This window comes from Selaginella moellendorffii, unplaced genomic scaffold (genome assembly GCF_000143415.4).
Source record: "Selaginella moellendorffii unplaced genomic scaffold, v1.0 SELMOscaffold_41, whole genome shotgun sequence".
Classification (NCBI taxonomy): Eukaryota; Viridiplantae; Streptophyta; class Lycopodiopsida; order Selaginellales; family Selaginellaceae; genus Selaginella; species Selaginella moellendorffii.
In genome coordinates, this window is record NW_003314302.1 from 1,202,032 (window position 1) to 1,225,322 (window position 23,291).

At 38.5% G+C, this 23,291-nt stretch overlaps 1 pseudogene; it reads left to right on the top strand.

Moving 5' to 3' along the window:
• Positions 1–4,123: 4,123 nt before the first annotated feature.
• The window catches only part of LOC9634505, a 39,268-nt pseudogene continuing 20,100 nt past the window's right edge, over positions 4,124–23,291 (top strand).

The window sequence follows — 23,291 nt, forward strand, 5'->3', positions numbered from 1 at the left end:
GTGGATGTTTTTGATATTGGTATTAGAGATGTATTGATGCAAGAAAGCCCGAGTGTGTTTAGTAAGCACTATCCCATTGCGTATATAAGCCATACATTACAACCAGGGTAGGTGAACTACTTCAAGACAGAGAAGGGCAAGGTGTAGTATTTTAGTCGTTTTGTGGATTATCTTTCTGATTGCACGGCACTGTTGTGAACATTGCTGAAGTCATCAACGTCATCTTTCATCTAGTCTCTGGATATTGATGGTCATTCGTGGATCTAAAAGAGTTGTTGACCACTCTTCTAGTTTTAGCATATCTTAACTACACTCAACCTTTTTATTTTGCATGTGGATGCTTTTTATAGTGGTCTTGGAGGTGTGTTGATGCATAAAAGCTTGAGTATGCTTGGTGAGTGCCATCCCATTATGTATATAAGCCATACATTACAACCAGCGGAGGTGAACTACTCCAGAGAAGGAGTGTTTAGCAATAGTTTAGGGTTTTAAGAAACTTTATGCATATCTACATAGTTCTCGGACATTATTTGAAGATGTTCATGTTGCCATTACTTCATTATTGAAGTGAAAGAACTTGGTTGGTCGTACTTCTCGGTGGACTTTGAAACTTCAAATATATGATTTTGATATTGTTCATTGTCTTGGGAGTTCTATGGCTGATGTTGATACCCTTTTTCGAACTCCTCCATTCTCCACTCTCTTCTCATGTTTCTGACAAGCTTGATTTTCTAGCATCTATAGAGTTTTTAGATGAGGATTCTGTGTTGTCAGTGGTTGCCGTACTTGAAATTCAGTGTCCACAAGGTGCAGAGCAAGATCTACTTTCTCTTGATGAAGTTTGCGAGGCTCAAAAGACTGAGCCGTGGATTCAAAGGCTTCGAGATGGGTTTGAGAATCCTACATCACTTGCTGATGATTTGCCATTTTTATATTTATATTCTCAATATCACCTTGAAGACAGCCTTCTTTATTTTGTGGGGATGGATACTAATGATCCTTTACAGTTAGTGGTACTTTCCATATTTATTCCACAGTTTCTCCATGCCTACCATGATTCTCTTGTTCTAGGCGGGCATATAGGACATCGTTGTATGACCGAGAAGCTGCACAGGTCTTTTTTTGGCTGGAGATGCAACGTGATATTATCCGGTATATGTGTAATTGCGTTTGGTTCCAAGTTTGTAATACTCCCCTGTAAGCAACCAAAGAGAACGACTTGAGAGACGATCCATGGGGTTCAAATATAGAGGGAAAGGGCCCATGAACAAGAGTGCACCCCCTTTTCCAATTGGTTAAGGGTCTTGGGATATTTGGGGTTAAGTGTCCTTGGGTTTGAATAGTACTGGGCTGGGTGACCTCCCGGGAAGTCCAAACTCAGGAGCTTACATTTGGTATCAGAGCGGTCTCAAGTCCGACTCTGTTGGTTGGCTAAGGGAATCACACCACATGTTGATTGACATCTGGCTGGTCCAGTTTGCTCCCGCTGGGCTCGACCCAAGGGGTAGGGTGTCAAGAGAGCGGGGCTCTCGGGAGAGCTGCGGCTCTCAGCTTCCGTTCACGAGGGCGTGAACTTGCAGGGAAGCGTGGTGGATTGTAAGCAACCAAAGGGAACGACTTGAGAGACGATCCATGGGGTTCAAATATAGAGGGAAAGGGCCCATGAACAAGAGTGCACCCCCTTTTCCAATTGGTTAAGGGTCTTGGGATATTTGGGGTTAAGTGTCCTTGGGTTTGAATAGTACTGGGCTGGGTGACCTCCCGGGAAGTCCAAACTCAGGAGCTTACATCCCCTTCGTACCGCGAAAGGATGGTTCGAGTCAATTGCAGTTTCCTATCCATTTGAGTTAGTGGTGTTTGATCTTATGGGACCTTGTCCACGATCGACTGCTGGCAATGAATATGTTATTATTGCTTCTGATTATTTGACTTGTTGGGTGGAAGTTGGTGCTCTTGCTAATGCCTCTGCAATTGCTGTTGGATATTTCCTCCTCAATTGAGTGGTGTTCCAACATTCTTGTTTGGAGCGGATTCTTTCGGATAATAGTCCCGTATTTATGGCTGAAGCATTTCATGTTTTGACGTCTCGGTTGAGGATATGCCATGCTTTCACAAGTGCTTACCATCCACAGTTAGACGGTTTAGTGAAATGGCTCGTTCGGACATTCAAAGGAATGATCACGAAGTATATGAACTTTTAGCATTTGGATTTAAATGGTTATTTGCCGTCTCTTCGGTATGCATATGTCATAAGGGTGCAAAGTTCTGTTGGTGCTTCACCATATAAACTTCTATATAGTCATAATCTAATATTACCAATGAAGCTGGGTTTACCTTCGCAATTACCACGAACTGCCGATACTAGGTTGTGGGATCAGTATTTGATGAGCACTCTTCCACATGTTCGAGCAGAGTCTATTAAACACTTAGGCCGCGTACAAGTGGGACAACAATGGCGCTATAGCTCCCATCATCGTCCACCTACAGAGTACAAAGTGGATAATTTGGTGTTAGTCTATTTTCCCTATCTTACAGTATATGGTTTATCTAAAGGGCTCTTTGCTCAATGGAAAGGACCGTATCGGGTATTGCGGCAAGTTGGACCAAAAGTTTATGAGGTTTAACATGATATCCAACAGGCTAATCCTCTAGAAATTGTGCATATGCAGTGGTTGAAACACTTCATATAAAGGGATCAGAAACAACCGATACCACCTATAGATCCACTGAGCCTCCTTTTGACGTTCCTCCAAATCCCAGCCCATCTACAAGAGAACTTTGATAGTCTTCCATTATTCCAAGAGGAGGGGATGATGTGAGGTCCAAGTGTACGGCTATGATGCTGTATATTAATATTAGCGTAGTGGAATTTTGGTAGCCGTCAGATTGGTTTCAATTTGGACCACTCACTTCTCTATATAAGCTAAGGTTTTTGGGCTAATTGATATGCACATTTTTTGTATTCCCTTTCCATATTTCATGCACTCATACAGAATAAAATCATTTAAAATGAATTTTTTCAATGGATTAGCTATGTTAAGAAAAGTAAAATTTGAAGATAGAAGAATTATAATCAAACTTAGAAATTTGATATGGTTTTCAAATTTTATTATTTCTATTTTAAAGTGTATTTATATAAAATTTATATTATATAATAAAATATATAAATCAGATATAAATCTTTTATTTCAGAGGAAAAGTTCAAGTTCTTTTCTTTATGTCTAATTTAGGAGAAATATTTAATATTTATATTTTAATGGATGATAACTTCAAAGTTATTTAGAAAAACTATATAACATAAATTTATGCTAAAAAAATTTTAAAATAACATATTTATAAATTTTTTTCTTTTCTGTTAAGACAAATAATAAATTAAAATTTATCTTAAAACATAGTTTTATAATATTTTGTGTAAATATATTTATAATTTATAGAAAATTTAAACACCAAGTAATTTTAATCTTTTTTTTATAATTTATATGAAGTTTGATTGGTTTAAATCCATGTAACTAGTCATATCATTATGATTTTATCCATTTATATTTTTAATTTAAATGATTTCTTGTGATTATACACTTAGTCAGCACTTGCAACCATGACTAGTTTATTCTTGAAAGAAGAGAAGATTAGAACTATTAAAATATTAAATAATAAAAAAGAAAAAATGAATTTATGTTGGATACCTTTAAATACTCTTTTTTTTTGTTAAAAAGTCCATAACACATATTTTTAGCCCTAAAAGTTGACAGTAAGAAATTCGACTTTAGGGTTTTATAATAAAATATTAAAGCAGAATATTCTACCTGACCGTTGACTTATATAAAGCTTTGCCGTAACAAATGCATTTCCTAAGTGTCCACAAAGAGGCGTTCGTAGTGAAGCAGTAAAGTTTGAGATTGTATAAGAAATTCAAAAGAATGATTCACATAAATACTTTGCCATGATGGAGAAGGCCAAGAGAAGCTCTTCAGGATGGTGTGCACCGATCCAATATCACTGATTGTGATCTTCGCCCCAAGGACTTGGGCAAGACCATGATCTGCGAGAGCTCTGTGATATTGTTCCTGTTTTCCTGATGAACCTGACAACATTCCTCTGCTCACCGTATGGATTTGTTTTAGAGATGCAGGATCAGGAGACCTGGTGCTGTGAGGACAAGGAAAGTGTGAGGATTTCAGAGAGGCAACTGTAGCTTGTTTCATTCTTCTGCAAGTTTGTCCAGAAGAAACATCATCGATCAGGCAGATGGGAGAAGCATTATTAGACAGATCTCACTTTGTGTGGCTGATGAAAGAGCAGCACCTCTCTCGCATGGTCTTTTGTTCATCTGATAGCTATTTCCGGAAGTAAGATGAGTGGAAGCTCCAGTACTGTATCTTGGGTTTGGGACGCTGCAGCCAAGGAGTTCTCCCAGAATCACTGGAGGCCATGGAACCTTGGGAGAGGGAGACCAATGTCTTGACGATCTCCTAGCCAGATTGCTCAATTGGCTGTGGAGTGCCAGGTGGTTGATGCTGTTGACGTTTTGGAAAGCTCCAAACCACAACGAGAGGAACCTAGTTAGTGAAGAATGGATTCGTAGCTCTGTCGAAAGTTGATATACAGGTTTATAATTGAAATTTATTAATATTATAAGGATTTAGGAAATGTAATAATCATATCTGAAAATTAGGTCAAGCTGTATTGCGTAGGAAAGGCGCGCATTCTTTGCGACCAATGGCGTCGCTGCTACCACAGGCGCTTCTCATTCGACTGTTAGCATCACACTTGTCGGGGAGTCCGGTGATCTTGCAAAGAAGAAGATATTTCCAGTCCTCTTTGCATTGTTCTACGAGGGCCATCTTCCCCAGGTAAGAACGAATCCATCTTTTTTACTTTCACAAGGCTTTGTGGCTACGCCAGGAGCAAGATGACCGAAGAGTTGCCATTGAAATCAGTGGCAATCTAACTTGCCGGACCGATAGAAGGTTTGCGTGAAGTGTTTATCTAAAACGACTTGTTTTTTTTTCTTTCCTACAGTGAAAACTGTGGAGACAAGATGGAGGAATTCTTGAAACGCTGCTTCTATCACCCTGGCCAGTACGACTGGCTTGAGAATTTCGCTCAACTACATGAAAAGCTCAAAGGCCACGAGGTATCTAGTTTTTTCGTGCTGTTACAACTTACCAGGATTACAACTTATTCTCTGTTTTCTTTTTCTTTGCTGCAGCAAGGAAGAATTGCACACCGCTTGTTCTACTTATCAGTTCCTCCCAATGTCTTCGTGGCCGCAGCAAAGTGTGGCAGTCTTGCTGCCTCATCGTCAACAGGATCGACTCGTGTGATTGTGGAGAAGCCATGATTCGGAATCTAGCGCACAGCTAACAAGTGGACTTAAGCAGTACTTGAATGAAGATCAAATATATCGTAAGAAGGTATTTCTCTTACTTGGCTTGATAGTCTCTTCTTTTTTCGTACAGCATCGATCACTATCTTGGAAAGGAACTTGTTGAAAATCTCTCGGTTCTCCGGTTCTCCAATCTGGTGTTTGAACCTCTGTGGTCGAGAAAATACATTCGAAACGTGCAGATTGTTTTCGCTGAGGACTTTGGTACCGAAGGACGAGGAGGGTGTGTAGGCTTCACACATCTTTTCTGTTTGTAAAACGACTTAACATTTCTTCCAGGTACTTTGATCGCTACGGCATCATTCGAGACATCATGCAAAACCACTTACTCCAGATTGTAGCCCTGTTTGCAATGGAGCCTCCAGTAAGCTTAGATGCGGAAGACGTGAGAAACGAAAAAGTAAGCTAAACTTTTGCCTCGGTATGAAGAGATTTTACTCGTTTTCTCCAGGTAAAAGTTGTAAGGTCTATGAGGCCTCTAAGTATCGAAGATACTGCTGTTGGTCAGTACAAAGGTTACTCCAAAGACGGTGTGAGATTCCCCGGCTACACAGACGATTCCACCGTGCCCAAGAACAGAATCACTCCGACATTTGCAGCGGCAGCTCTCTTCATAGACAATGCTCGTTGGGATGGCATGCCATTTCTTATGAAAGCCGGAAAAGCTTTGCAAACCAGACGGTACGTAAAATTGCTGCATTCTGGATTCCGCAAAGTTTCATATTTTGTTTCGTGTGTGGTTCACAGGACCGAGATTCGAGTTCAGTTTAGACACGTCCCTGGAAATCTTTTCAAGTGGAACCTCGGTATTCTTTTCAAGCGGAATTCGGTACGGAATTAGACAAAGCCACAAATGAGCGAGTGATTCGAGTCCAGCCAGACGAAGCCATTTATCTCAAGATCAACAACAAAGTCCCAGGGCTGGGAATGAGACTCGATCGAAGCACTCTGGACCTCCTCTACGCAGACAGGTAGAACGAGCTAACAGTTTATTCTTTTTTACGAGCTAAAGTTCCTATGTAACAGATACTCGAAAGAAATCCCTGATGCTTACGAGCGATTGCTGCTGGATGCCATCGCTGGAGAGCGCCGTCTCTTCGTCAGGAGCAATGAACTGGACGCGGCGTGGAAGATTTTCACTCCTCTTCTCAAAGATCTCGAGAGAAAGAAGACGGCGCCCGAGTTATACCCGTACGGAAGCCGGGGTCCCGTGGGAGCTCACTATCTCGCGACCAAGCACAACGTGAAGTGTAGAAAAGCGCTAATTTTGAAATATTCAAATTTGGAGATCCAACGTGGATGCAATGTAAAGACCACTTCCCAGACCAGCGCGGCCGTTTGGCAATGGCGATCAATGCTAGGGCAGGGGGAGCTTTGATTGGAAGTTCGCTTGGAGAATTTTGCTTGCCATGGCATTAGATTAGTCAGAGGAAAGGTTGTTTCTTCGAAAGAGAGGCGAATGATACAGATGCTGACGAGATTGAAGAGCATGGTTTGGGACTTTGGTAATTATCCTCAAAGATTCACAGAGGTTTTGGGGTCTGGATAGTGAACATTGTACATTAGTGGAATATAGTGGAGTTAGTGGATATTCAATGGATTTCCCACAGGTTTTTACACAAGAGGTTAGTGACTGTTGTAGAAGTCAAGAAGTTGTTTCAGGATTTGCTGACCAAGGTATAAAGTTCAGAAGTGTATGTGTTTGATGTCTTGATAAGTCCTCTTGCTAAAAATTTCTTGAATTGGTCAAATGAAGATGTAATGAAATAAATAAAGCTTTATTGCAGAAGTAATACTATAAATAAAGATGTTTTGATCATGAATTTAAGGCATAATTTAAATTTTATTATGATGGTTTTCTTGATGGTAAGAATAAGTGGAAATTTCTCTCAGCAAATATAAATTTTTTTCTAACACACTTCCCAAACTTGAATTTATCTATGGAACTTTGCTAATATCTTGTTTTAGTTGTTTTCTCCCACATTAATAATGACATATATAAAAGTTAGTACTGAAGAACAAAAGCCACTCTAAAGTTTTGGATTGCCACTATTAACAGTGTTATTATTTATATAACTGGCACTTGACTATTAGCATATGTTAATGTTCAGGTAATCTTACAAAGAAGAAGACATTGTTCTATGAGGGACATCTTCCTCAAGTAAGAAAGAATGCATTTTATTCTACTCACATGGTTTATATACACTAATTAGAACTTTTCTCAAAAGTAAAATATTTAAAATTTCAAATTATATATAAATACAAGTACATGTTATAGATAATTTTCAGAAATTCATTGTATGCATAATTTATTATTAGCAGTATTTGTTGCTCATAAAGGATCATTAAGAAATGTTGCTAAAGAGATTACTAAATCACAATCATTTTAATTGTTAAATATGAAGGTACATGATACTGATCTTTACAATATTTTCTTGTTGAATATACTAATTCTTTATTATTTTTTAAAAATAAATTAGCTTTATTTTCTAAAATTAAAATACAGTTAAATATATATATATTTTACTATAGGCCTAACTCGCAAAATTTCTAATTTTTTTAAAAATAAAATTACATGACAAGACAAAGTCAAATAGAGTATAACCTCAAGAGTTTGGAGAAATTAAAAAATCTCAGAATAAAAATCTGAACCATGATATAAATTACTATTAGTAAAATAGGTATTACCTAAATTTTTCAATGTAGTATACTTTTTATAACTGAAATATAATGAATTAGAATTAGAATTAGAAATTAAGGGTTTCATTCTTGAAATAGCTAGATAACTTTTTTTTAAATAATTAATTTTTTTTGAAGAATATTTTCTAGCCCATATATAATATTCTTTTCTTTGATATCTTGTGTAGATCTAGAACATATATCTTCACATTTAACAATTATTTCAATATTTCCTGGTGAAGTCAAGATAATTTTTGAATTTGAATAAGTTGCAGGATAAAATTATTTTAAATTAATTTTTTCAATTAATTTCCATATAAGTAGAATAATTTATCTCATGTCTTCTGGTTGTAAAAGATGAAGTTGTTAAAGATTTAGGCTTAGCAGTATTAAGGAAAGATAAATTTAAAGACAGAAGAATTATAATTAAACTTAAAAGTTTGACATCATTCTGAAATCTGTATAAATACTTTTTGTTATATAATAAAATTTATATAAATCAACGATTATTATTTATATTTTAATGGATGAAAACTTCCAAAGTTATTTAGCAATAGTCCATACACATAAACATATGATCAAATAGATCAATAAAATATTAATAAATTTTTTCTCTGTATTATTACGAGAAAAAAAAAATTTAGCTTAAATTTTTATTTGCTTAAGAAAACATATAGAGGGTCTGGAGTGGTAATGGTTATACCTAGAATATACTTGGATATTCTACAATATTCTAAAATCTAGTGATTGTTATTCATTTAACTTAATCTTGTATTAATAATTTATAAACTATTTTAAACACTTTCTAATATATTCTAGTTTCTTCTACTATCTAATAGAGCATTGGCAGGCCTCAGTCATCTACTATGATAACTTGCACAACAGCCACCACAAGGTAATTGCTGTGCAAGCTAAGCTCCTATAGAGAGTTGGTGCTAGTGGGGGCTTAATTTGAGGAGTTGGCTCGAGCCATTTAAGTCAATCACTGTCTCTTTGATTCACTTGCCTACTGACAGAAGTGTAGGGGCAAGCCACTTTGTTGGCTTCCATCTAACAAACTCTCAAATACAATCATTAGAAGAACACCTAAGCCAATTGACCAAATGATATAGTTTTCAATATTGTAACTTCAAAACTTTTGCTCATTGCTAATAATCTAGGGATAAAAAAGGGCATAATAATATTCTAATAAAGAAACATAGAACATCATAAGTAATCCCATGAATGGTGGAAAATTGAGTTACCATAAAGGTGTAAAGAAAAAACTCAATATAAATAACTAAAGAGTGTAATCTATAATTTTTTCCTTTCCAATTTGAGAACTTACTTGGTCTATTTAACCAGCTTTGCTTTGGCTTCAATTAAGTTCCCTTGCGAAGGTTTCCACTTATGTATTAACTTCTATTTGGTCTTACTTGGATCTAACTACTCACTACATGAACAATGAAGTGTTATCCATCTATGTATAGATTTTTAAATTCCCTTCCAATCCTTTTTCCCAAGTTAGGCTAGACTTAAGGTTTGGATACACTACCTATAGGCACAAGTAGCCAAATATATCAAGCCTCCAAGTTCTTAACATTTTTTAATACAACAAAACTTGATTATACGACATTTTAAATCCCAAGCTTTAAATGCATCTTTTACTTCGAGACCCTAGCGGGAAACACCGTGGCCTAATAGCTTAATATGGGTACCTTTACTCCCCCACTCTTGTCCTAAAGGGAAGGCATAAGCCTCTAAGAAGGAGCGAGGACCAATAAGCTATATAATACTTAAGTGGGCCACCACTCTAGATGAGGTAAGAGCATTGTAGTAGATTTCCTTTCTAAGAGTGGGAGCTATTGTTAAGCATTTTCTTGTGTGGCCTCTTTGGCACCTCCCAAGTCTATGCTCACTCCCATTTAAGGCTACTAACCCCTAATCCCAACCCCAATTCGGTTTGGAAGAACCATTGAAGCATTCCTTCAAAATTGGGTCTTGGACCTTATTATCCCTATTATACTTTTGAAAAGCCCTACTACCCCTTGCCCCCACCCCCCATAGAGACGATTGCTTTGGGCTTTCACCCCATAACTTGTATTAGTATTTGGACTTGGTTTCAGACTCGATCTTGGACTTGGTCTTCAACTCGATCTCAAACTCAATCTTGGACCCAATTTTGGATCTCAGACTCGGTCTTGAACTCAATCTTAGACTCAATTTCAAATTTGGCCTCATTTGATGAGCTCTTTATCATTTCAACTTAAGACACCTTAAAGAGTTGGTTCCATACAACTCCACCACCTATAGATGAAATTTGATGCCCATATCAAATGTATCTATTTAATCTTATGACTTGTTGACCATGCTTTAGGGGCATCCCCCCATTTAGCGATGTGCTTAAGTCAACCTCCTCAACTAAGAACCCATGATAACAAGATATAGGTGTTTTTATACATATCCCTTCACCTCGCCCTCGTAGAGGGTTGGGACTTGAACCTAGCCTTGCTTTACTAAGGGGTTGGGACTTGAACCCAACCTTTGTAAAATACATCTATAGATTTGACATCCCTTGGAGAGTCGAGTGTAGCTCTCTATGCTTAGTTGACCTTGTTGAACCCATACTAATTAGTTTATCTTTGGTGTGCCTTCTAATCTTAACATATGTCATTCCTCAATTTTATAAATGAATACTTTAATTAAACTTTGCATAAGTACATAAAGTTTTACTTTGCAAAAATTTCTCTACTATCTTTTAAGTGTTTGCTAAGTTTTCCTCCAGTTCCCATATTGCTTCATAGAGTGGAAATCCTTTCTTCATGGGTTGCCTCCATTATGAGGTGTGGAGTATGGGATTATATTAGAGCCGAGGACACGGCTAATTTACCAGCGTCCATTTTGGTTAAGTTATGTGGAGGAGCAAGAAGTCCAACGACAAGTTAAAGAGTTACTTGAGTTTGGATTTATTTAGCCAAGTAAGTCTCCATTTGGTGCTCTAGTTTTGCTTGTGAAAAAGGATGACTCAATATGGATGTGTATTGACTATCGTGCCTTGAACAAAAAGACAGTGAAGGATAAAATGCTGATGCCGCGTGTGGATGATATCTTATATAAGTTTGGTGAAGCACGAGTGTTTACCAAGATTGATCTAAGTAGTGGATATTATCAGATTGCAATGGATGATGCATTTATCTCCAAGACAGCATTCAACACAAATTTCAGATATTTTGAGTTTACAGTTATGCCGTTTGGTTTGACAAATGTATCAGCCACATTTACTTGGTTGATGATGGAGATGTTTAGGTGTTATCTTCATGAGTTTATAGAGATTTTCTTGGACGATATTTTTGTTTTCAGCAAGAATATGGAGGAGCATAAAGTGCATTTGTGCAAGGTATTTTTGTTACTTTATGACAACAAACTTTATGCGAAGAAGAGCAAATGTGAGTTTACAAAGTCAGAGGTGGAATATCTAGGCCATATTATGACATTTAAGGGTGTCAAGATGGATCCAAGGAAGGTGGTTGCAGTGGAGAATTAGCCTACATCAACTTTAGTGGTCGAGTTACACAGCTTTCTTGGTATGGCTAATTACTACCAATGTTTCCAACATAAGTTTGTGGAGGTGGCTATTCTTTTGACACGATTGTTACACAAGAATGTATCATTCAAATGGAAGAAGCCACAAAAGGAGAGTTTGTGGTGTTGAAACGATTGTTGAGCAAGACTCCAGTGCTTCGTATTGTTGATCCATCAAAACATTATAAGGTGATATGCGATGCGAGTGGTTATGCACTAGGAGGAGTTCTCATGTAAGAGGGATAGCCTATTGCATATGAGAGTCAAAATTTGAATCTTGTAGAACAACACTATTCCACATATGAGCAGGAGTTACTCTTTATTATTCATGTTTTGCGGACATGGCAACACTATTTTTATGGTGTAGTGTTCGTGGTGTTGATGGATCATAAATCACTTGTGTATTTTTTCACACAAAAGGATATGAGTTGATTAAGTGCAAAGGCTGATATCCTTGAGTATTGTAAATCATGCGAGCTTTGTCAGCAAGTAAAGGTGCCACGAGAGAAGCTGGGGGGACTTTTGCAACCTTTACCTATTCCTTAGAGCTATTGGTGTAGTATCTCTATGGACTTCATTACTTGTTTGCTATAAACACAAAGGCAAAAGGAGCAAGTATAAGCTATAGTGGATCGTTTGACGAAGTATGTGCAGTTGTTGGCTCTTCCGAAGATTATCATTGCCTCAGACTTGGCTATAGTCTACTTGGAGAAGGTTTTTCCTAATTTTGGTTTGCCAGAGGATATCATTAATGATTGAGATTCAAAGTTTACAAGTGGATTTTGGAAGAGCAATGGACCAAATGGAAGCCCCTTTCTCATTGGTGGATGGGATTCTCTACTATAATGGTTGTGTATATTTGCCACGAGTGGAAGTGTTAATTACTCAAGTTTATTCCACTATCATGACCATCCAGAGGCTGATCATTTTGGGGGGAAGAAGACATATGAGTTGATTAAGTGCAATTTTTATTGGAGGAATATGAAAGCTGATATCCTTGAGTATTGTAAATCATGCGAGCTTTGTCAGCGGGTTAAGGTGCTACAAAAGAAGCTAAGGGCAGTTTTGCAACTTTTATCTATTCCTCAAAGTCATTAGTGTAGTATCTCTATGGACTTCATCACTTGTTTGCCATGAACACAGAGGCAAAAGGAGTAAGTATAGGTCATAGTGGATCAATTGATGAAGTATTTATGGTTGTTGGCTCTTTAGAAGACTGTCACTGCACCAAACTTAGTTGCAATCTACTTGGAGAAGGTTTTTTTTTTTTTTTTTTGATTTTTGTTTACCGGAGAACATCATTAGTGATCGAGATTCAAAGTTCACAAATGGATTTTGGAAGAGTTTTGTGAAGGCTATACAAGTGACTTTGAAACTCTTGAGTGGAGATCATCTTTAGACAGATGGGCAAACCAAGCATGTGAATCAGGTGGTGCAGGATATGCTACATTGTAGCATTGGCCAAATGCAAGGACAGTGGGATTTAGGTGTTACATTTAAGTAAGGATATTCAAGATAAGCTTGATTCTGAAGCGACTGATCTAGCCATAGAACTTCATGAGATTCTGGTGGTGTGCAAATGGAATTTGTAGGTAGCTCAGGATAGAGTGAAGAAGTTTGGTAATGAGCATTGCCAATTCCGGGAATATAAAGTGGGTGATCTCATCTTCATATGAGTGATCTTTTCATCAAGTGAGCAGTAGAACACCTTAGTGCCTTTACGGATAGGGAAGAGTGATAAAATTTCCCATCGATATGCTAGAGGCAACCCATGAGGAAGTTTAGATGGAAAAAACATCAGAAAACTCTTTGAGTACATCTTATACTACTGCTTCTCCCCCACACGTGCCTTGGTCCCCCTCACAAACAAACAGTAAGTAACTCGAAAGTGTTCTTCCATTATGACAAGCTCACTTCAAAGATGTAGCGAAGAGTATAACAACTAGAGGTTGAATTCCCTCTCCAAACCACACATCTTTAATGCCACCATACTCTAGTGAGACACACTTAATACTCCACTTTATCTCCGGATCCACCTTCACCAACCATGGCATCCCAAGAATGAGATCCACATAATAGATATTTGCGAGATAAAAAGTTTTTATAAGTGTGGTTTTGCCAGCAAACACTTCCAGCCTCTCTATATAAGCATCGAAATGTTGAGCAAAGGTAGTTGCACCTTTCACCATGTATGGAAGAACTCCTCATGTGATCAAGCTATACTCCGCAACAAACTTTGTTGAAACAAAGTTGTCATCACTCCTACTATCTAGTAAAATCTACATTGGATCGCCACAGAACATGCCCTCTAGCATTAAAGTTAATTCATGAGTGTCTTTGAGCTCTATCTTGTTCCACACACAGTTGAGTTGACGAGCAATGATCAAAAGCTTCTTCCTTCGACTGGAATGGATGTCCCCATCATCCTCAGAATGCAAAGTTTGCAACTTTTTAGTATCTAACTTACTGTCAGTAGAAGATTGGCCATTCTTTTTGCCCTGCTGCTTGTTCTGACAACTTTGTCTATAATTCTTCACAAAGAACTTCTGCTTCTTTGACCCCTTTGCATCTGAAGTAGTCACCACAAACTTCAACTTGTGGTGCTTGTTCCCATCCTTATATCCATGGCAATCATCATGATGATTCTCGACAGAAGGACTCCATGAATGCTTATGAGACTTGTGCTTGTCATTGTCAAGCCAACGAGCCACATCAAAGAGATCCTCCAAACTCTTTGTAGGCTGAGAATGATGCAAGTGTTCCCACATGCTCTCACTATAAAGGCTATTAATGAAGTAGGACTTGTTCTGATCTAGATCCTTTGGAACACGAGTAATCAAATGAGTAAGCTTCTCAATATAGTCTGTAAGCATCCTTTTCCCTTGCTAAAATAATCAAAGTTCTATACGAACATTCTCCATGTTGTAGTGAGGGGCAAAACATAAATGAAAAGCAGCTTCAAACTCATCTATGGTTAACACTGGTGGTTTCTTATCCGCAACACAAGACTCCTCAAGCCAATTCCACCATCGAAGACCTGCATCATGCAAAACCATTGAAATAACCATTAAAGCCTCTGCATCCAGAGTTCCCCTAACAGCCAATAACTTCTTCACATTGGCTAGCTAAGCAAGACACTTGTCCATACCACCATCACTAGAAAGGTTGGAATCTTGAATTGATCTACCAAGGAAAGCTTACTTGGAGCGCTACCACGTCCAACCTTGAGTGCCTCAACACGCCCACACATGATATCCATCATGCCATCTCGTCTTGCATCTCTTACTAATTTTGATTAAAGGCTCATAACTCATGAATAACATCTTTAATGGTCCAAACCTCCGCAACTCCATTAGCACCATCATCAACACCACCATCAACAATAGGATTTTAACATTCAGCTTGGTCAGCCATTGCAACTAACTCCTTTAAATACCAATGTTCCCTTAAACCCTAAGCCAATTGGCTAAAGGGGTGATCACTTGATTGCAAGGCCCTTTCTTTATCATATTATCATATTATCATGACCTGGTGCTTAATAGTCTTGGTCTTGATCTCGGTCTCGGTCTTGGTCTCAGTCTTGGTCTTGGTCTTAGTCTTGGTTTAAGTCTCGGTCTCGGTCTTGACCTTAGACTCCATCTTGGGTCTATCTCGGATTTGACATCAGACTCCATCTTAGATCTATTTCGGACTCCATCTTGGGTCTATCTCAGACTCTATCTCAAGTCCATCTTGGGTCCATATCAAACTCCATTTTGGACTCCATCTTGGGTCCATCTCAAGTCCATATCGAATTCCATCTTGGACTCTATCTCGAGATCATCTTCTCAAATTCCTTCTTGAACTCCTTTTCAGAATCCATCTAGAACTTTTTTTTGGACTCCTTTTTAGACTTGTTCTTGACACTTCCATGTGTCACAACACTCTCCATATGTTAATATTTCTTGTGTCCACTACAGATATCATATCAAACACCTCACTTAAGAGGAGTTCTGTGATGAAATTTATCATAAGACATTTTCATGGATGATTGGGGATTGGGAGGCTTTGAAAGAAACCCCCACTATCTTTCATTACGACCTTCACCTATTGATATGTTAAGGATGTCTTTACATAGTCTTGAACATTTTTATCTATGTTTGGCTAGTGATACTTTCTTTTGAGTAAGCCTATTGTTTTGGGCATTTTGTTGTGTCCTATTAAAGGTATATAAAAGATTAATTTTTCCATTTTATTTTAGTCACTTAACCATGCTTTGGACCTCTTGAAGAAGTCTCACTCACAACCTCTATAGATCCTTATCTGCCTTGGGATATTTGCCTACCCCTAGATATGATCTCAAGACCATATCAGCTTCGTATTGAGTCCAAGTGCTCTATGTGTTCAATTTCACTCCTAACAGCCCAAAGATACCATTAACATTTTAGTATATTACACTAAGGTTATATCCATTTACCCTTGTTTCATTGGTAATCCAAGACCACCCACAATATGGTTCTATCTCTTTGACACTAAGCCATCTATCCATGAGTGATCATTTCATGACTACACCTTAACATTTTCAGGATGCCCCAAGATACGGGGAATACCATCCCCCAATATCCTTCCTTTAGTCCCTATCAAGTCCCTCTATTTATGACAGTGCTTGCTAACACCACCACTAGTTTAGGGCCCAAAGGCCTATCCACTAAGCCTCATTCACCTTTGGGACTTTCTTACCACATAACCTTACCCTTGGTCACCAAGCAAGAGGACGATTCTTTTTTCTTTCCATGGTCCGAGACTTTGGGATAAGATTTCAAAACATTGCAGCCTAGTATAAGTTTCATGTGTAATCCTCCCACCTTTCACCACTAGGGTGTTGCAGCCATATGGCTAGAGTGACGTTCCGATAAGCCATGCAAGGTATCTAAGTAAATAGTGCCACCCACACTTGGATTGGGAGTATTGACCATCTGATTTCCCAGAGGAGCTAGAGCTAACTTTGGAACACCTCACCAAGTTACCCATTTGTTCATCCATGTCGGTTTCAGGCTTTATTACAAACTCCATCTTGGGCTCCATCTCAGGTTCCATCTCAAGCTCCATCTTTGACTCTATTTCAGACTTCTTTTCGGACTCGATCTTGACACTTTTATGTGTCATAACACTTGTCATGTGTTGGTCCTTCTTGTGTCCTTTTCTAGATACTCACTTATTAATCACTTCATATTTATTCCTTAAGTATTTCATTGGGAGTTCTACTTTTGCTCTTGACTTTCTGAGCTAAAGCTTTTTATCCAAATATATTACACTCATTGAATCTTCACTTTTGGCCACTACTATATAGCACACTTTCAAACCGACATTAAGGCTTAGAGATTTGTGTTTCACAACACCACCACCCATAAATGAATTTTGATATTATCATCGAATGATAAACTATTTTCTGAAGTAACCCCTATCATAGATTACCATTTCTATCTTTTGCACTAAACAATTATTCATCAATGGTTTAACACCGAAGGGAAATCATGCCTTGCATGTCCTTGATGAAGTATAGACCCTCCAACTTAGGGACTTATTAAATCCTTTATTTTGGTCTTCTCACTTTGTTGGATTAGATCCTACTAAACCCCCTAGAGACACCTTCTCTATCTCAATCTTACTATTCATTCTAGAGTAGTTTCAAACCATATCATTATAACCATCACCTTTTTGGAACTTTAATATTGCGGAACCTAAACCCTCTATGTGCCACGTGTCATATGCCACATGTCCAAAAGATAGTGGTGTGGAACCTCGAGTTTCAGAGCCTTGGGCCATTGATGTCAAACTCCTAAGCATGGAGTCAAGGAGTGACAGAACAGAACCATGGAGTAGCTCCCGAGCATATAGCCAAAAGAGCAAAGGGTAAGGAGCATGGAGTGACTTGGAACAGTCCTAGAGCAACCAGTATCCCAATGCCAGGACCAACATGCAAAACGGAGCTAAACAGAGTCTGGCACTATTTCAACATACCAGTGCCTTAACATGAGGGTATAGGTACTCCACTAGCTAGCATGGTGTGGAACTTGGGCTTAGACCCAAGCCAAATGCAAAACAAAAACAGGCACGCAAGCAAAAGTTAGATTATGCCTTAGGTTGGTCAGCCATACCCAACCTACCCACTATCCCTATTATACATTTGGAACTCCCTATAGCCCCTCCCTCCCCTTTGAAGAACACACACTTTAGGCTTTGACCTAGTATCAGGAGTTAGTCTCTAGGACAAACTTGAAACTTACTAAATATGGAATGTCCTTAGATTGTGAATTTAGACACGGGATAAACACTATTGTGTTCAGGACAATCTCTACATTCCATAAATATGCTAAATAAGAAAATCTAGACACTTTTCATAAATAGCATTTGAAACCGAAATGAGACTAACACAAAGGGCATGATAGTGAGGGTGTTTGGCAGACACAGTAAGCTATCATTTAGCAATATTGAGGGATCAAACTCAATATTGCGGGGGTTCTTGACACTAGCAAGTGCAAGCTAATGACAAACCAAGCTAAGTATACTCAACAAGAAACACATAGAGTTCTTACCTTATGTTTATCCAATTTAAGTGCATGTTTATTGACCAGTTTCTCAACTAGCTCAAGTGGGAATTGATAACGGGTCCAATAATACTGACCTTCTACCGTCATGGTAGTAAGGAAAGAATATCTGAAAGGACTAGCTGACATATAAATTTTGATACCCGAAGTCACATTCACAACACTCTCCCCCCCTTAGGGAAGATCGACGTCTACCGGCAAGGAAACAACTCTAGAAAAAATTCACGGTGATCATACTATGTGAGAAATGCACCAACCCTAAATGAGTTAGGGTAACTTCTTTATTTAACGCAAATGCACTACTAATATAGACACCTTTTGGCTATTATTGACAAGGAAATGACCAATGGAGTTAGCCACCTTTATTGCTTTGGGTGTCATCTAACTTACAAAAGTGTGATATGCTCTTGCTTACAATGATATAGAGAGAGAAGTTAAAGGCCTTAACCCTCATGAGCAAAGAAACCAAACCTGTTGGTAAGGTTTAGATAAACTACTATAAACAGGTAGTTAAAGTTGTTTACACAGTCACACCCTTTTACAATGAAATAAGGAATATTGACAAAGAGGCAGGTGATGAGACCAGTCGATAGTAACTACTCTATGATTAGAGATTTCACCATGCATACGAAGCACCAAAGCCAATCTGTCTATACTGGCCCAAATTCAATGATTAATAGATGGATAATATTAAAGTCAAAGACAATGATATTTGAGAGACTTAATTATCAGTGAATAAATCTTAGTTTAGAACACGAAAGTATTCCAAGTAAGTTATCATTCGATAAACGAGGATTAGAATATAGGAACCACCAAGATCATCATAATTGGAAAATATAGGATTCACCATCTAATAATATTCAATAGCTAGTGTATCATTAAGAAAACGTAATGATAAAACTTAACTATTAAATATTTAGATAGCATACTAAACAACTTACGTAATACGACTAAAAGAACACAAAGTATTATTGACTGGTAAGCAAGATGCTCGCAAATGTATCACCAAAGGAAATAACATCCTAATCTATCAGAACTAACATGAGCAACAATCAACAGAACAGAATGAATGCCACAAAACCAACAAATATTCGTTCATACCAACTATCGCACTAGCCAATTTGAATAAATCCCAACTAACAACACCAAGGAACTCAAGTTGCTTAAGCAAGTGTCAGCAACATCCCATTGATGTCTCAAACCCAAGAGACCAATCCAAAGTAAACCACAAAAAACATGTGGTATTGCTAAAGCTAAAAGCCATCAAAGTGAATAACTAACTACCATGAAAGATCATCAATCATCCTATCAACAAAAAGATGCAAAATCATCATCAAAAAAAGAATCTACCATCCTGAAGGACGGCAAATCATTCTATATCAACAACACTCAAGCAAAACCTTTTGATAAGGATAATTAACTAATCTAGATGATAGTCAATCATCACTAATGATTGTGAGATGCAAAAGCCAATTTTAACATTGAAGCTAACAAGCTAAAATGCCTTCCCTAACAATTTTTAACAAATGGAACAATGAGTATGAAAACTCAAAAAACTAGAGCTTGAAGAAGTTTAGAATTAAGTTTTGCATAATAATGATCACGAGTTTCATAAAAACTCACTTCAATATTAAAGAGAAATCACGGTACAGCCCACAATATCCTCCTCAACACATCCATAAGCCAACCAAGACTCAATGAAATCCAACACTACTAATTAAATGCAACCAAATGATATCGACAAAGGTAGAGTCAACATGCCAACATAGAAAACCCATGTAAGCCCACGACATGATCCTCCGCAACACCAACCGGTAAAACAAGCCTATCACTGCTAAATCATCATCGAGTAAAACAAGTGTCAACAGTTCTTGATGAAGTTTACAAGTAATCACTGGTCGCAAAGCAACTAACAATCACTCTTTAACTTGCTTTCACAAGACCCAAACATTAAACTCATGTTATCAAGTCATATGCTTGTCCAGTATGAATGTAATACCCTAGACATGAAATAAAGGTTCATGGACAAGCACGAACTAAATGACTACTTGAATCCAACTCAACAGCAGTAAGCTCACCAATGCGTTTATGAGCATACCTTGAAGAAGCCTCCTCATAGACAAACCTATAGTACGGGTACCGACATCTCAACCTCAAACAACTAAGTTGGACATGATTCACCATTATCAACTAAGGAGCAGGGCCACCAAAACCAAGTCAAGATCAGTGAGAGCTCATTACTCTCATAAAGTCTAATGAAATGCAAGGTGCAACTTGCCACTAAGTATAACGCTACAGAAGAAAGGCACAAGGGTCACCTTTCTACATCAACTCGAGATTCTATTCAACTCAATTGCTTTAACCCCAAAGGTTAGCATCCTTTTCGGTTTGTATTATAAAAACTACTTATTAAGGTTAAGTTAACCGAAGTCAACTCCAACCCCTTCATTGGTTTGTACTGACTTACAAAAATGGAATGGTTTTCAAACAAAGTGATCAACAAATTAACCATTGGAAAAATCTAAGAAAATTTGTGGAAATTTTTCCATCCTAGAGAAAGAATGACTCTCAGTCCAAGAATGCAAACTTTCAAGACTCAACTAACTTCCTCTTACTAACAACTTCACATAAATTCACTTCAACACAAATTCTCATGACCTAATAGCATGCTTAATTATCAAACATCTTTGCCCATTTTTCTGATATCCAACACCGACATCCGCAAAAATGCAAAATAAACATTTAAGGCTTGATTATGAAGACCACATCTTTGGATATCTATATTGCACTAACACTCTTCTTCAACCACCTTCAAGATCCAATGTGAAGTCAAAATACTAATAAAAAAAATGACATGAAAAATCAAGTTCTAAGGAAAATTCCTCATCACTTAAAACAATAATGCCACTTCCACTAATACAAGTGCTAACGATGTTAATGCCTTAACTACACACCTTCTCCATCCAACAATCTACTTTTAGTGTTAATAGATCAACCGACAAGAAATAGCAAATGAATGCCATAACCCTTTCCACAACCTTATGGGCAAACCCTTAAGGAAAAAATGTACTAACTCAAATTTAGCATAATGGACCACAATTGAGAATCCAGTCAAAGTTACTATAATGTTACTACATGTAAGTAGACTAGCTTCACCATCAACCACTTTGGGGTTGATCATCATTAACCAAGCAATTTCGTAAACACATTTCTCATTATCACATGGATATTATAAAAGTATCACAATGACTTGATCATCCATTGAGCAACACTACGAGCAATGCCCATGTTATTACTTTAAATGTTTATGTGAATATCAAGTGCTAACTCGATTTGATAAAATGCAACATAAATGCCACACTCCACTGATAGAGATTTACAACACCCAATACTAGTAACTTTTGTTCACAATACGGACAAGCTCATGCCACTCTCTTTCTGACCAAACTCAAAACTAATCTAACACCAAGCTATTCAAAGAGCAATAGCAAAGTTCCCCGGAAAAAGAATTGAGCATTGTCTTCAATAGCAAGTCTAAACAAAATGGTATAACACTTTATGGTTATCCATTCCACAACTCACCACTTGCAAAATTATCACTTCCAACATGCATCAAAGTAGGGACTCTTGATTGCATGATATGAATATGAGCAATGAATTAACATCTCATTGCAAATCATCTCTCCAAGAAGAGAAGATAATTTATGTGTTTGATCTTTCGTCCCTGACAACTCTCTTTTCAGTCTCATCTTTGACCAAACCTCAAGCTTGCTTTCGCACTGCCTTTAGTCCAATCCAAGAAAAGTTTATGAGAGAGCATGGCAATGACTACTTGAACTAATGGACTATAATCTTGATTGGTTCACTTATAATCATGCCTAGAAAAGATCCACTAGTGCCATGCTAAACAGCTATAGACTAGCTTATTTGCCACTCATAGCAAACCCAAGGGAGGTTTACTTTTACCTGGTAACCATTGATAGGACAACATTAATCCTACCAACTCAAATTGTAACCTCGAGTTGTTAATGTACCTCACTTATGAGCCCAAGTGCAAACTCGTGCAAATGGAACAACTCAGTCCATCCTATGAGCTCAATATAAGGAACCGACTCCCTGAGATATTGTAGGCTAAAGGATCCCCGAAAGCATGACCGAAATGACAAAAAGTTCATCGGATGGGACCGAGTCGAAGATCGAGTCCAAGACCGACTCTGAGACCAAGTTCGAGATAGAGTTCAGGATCGAGCCCGAGGCCAAATCGGAGACCGAGTTCAAGATCAAGTTCGAGACAGTGTCCGAGATCCAAATCGGGTCTGAGACCGAGTCCGAGGTCGAGTCCGACATCAAGTCTGAGATCGGGTCCGAGATCGAGTTCGAGATCGAGTCCGAGACCGAGTCCGAAGTCAAGTCCGAGATCGAGTCCGAGTCCGAGATCGAGTTCAAGACTGAGTCCAAATACTAATACGGGTCAAGGGGTGAAAGCCCAAAGCATGTGTCTCCCAGGGCGGGGGGGGCGGGCTGCAGGGGGTTCCAAAAGTATAGTAGGGATAGTGAGGTCTAGGAACCAGTCTTGACGGAACTCTCCAGTGGTGCTTCCAAACCGACTTGAGGTTAAGACTGGGGCTGAGGGGCCTTGGGTGGGAGTGAGCATGGGCTTGGGTGGTGCCGAAGGGGCCACCTAGGGAAGTGCTCAAGAGCAACTCCCACTCCTGAAAGGGAAACTGACTGCGGTGCTCCCGACTCATGTGGAGTGGTGCCCCATTTGAATACCTTGTGGCTTATTGGTCCTCGCCCTTCCTAGGGGCTTGGGCCTTCCCTTCGGGATAGAAGTGGGGGGCGTAGAGGTACCCATACTGGGCCGTTAGGCCATGGTGTTTCGCCCCGATGTCCCGAAGCAAGTGTTGCACCCAAGACTTGGGATTTAGAGGGTCCCATGATCAAGTCTTGTTGTACCAAGGGGTGTTAGGAACCTGGAGGCTTGGTGTGCTTGGCTACTTGTGCCTATGGGGAGTGTAGCCAAACCTTAAGTCCAGTCTAACCCGGGGAGGGGGATTAAGAGGGATTTGGGAATCCGT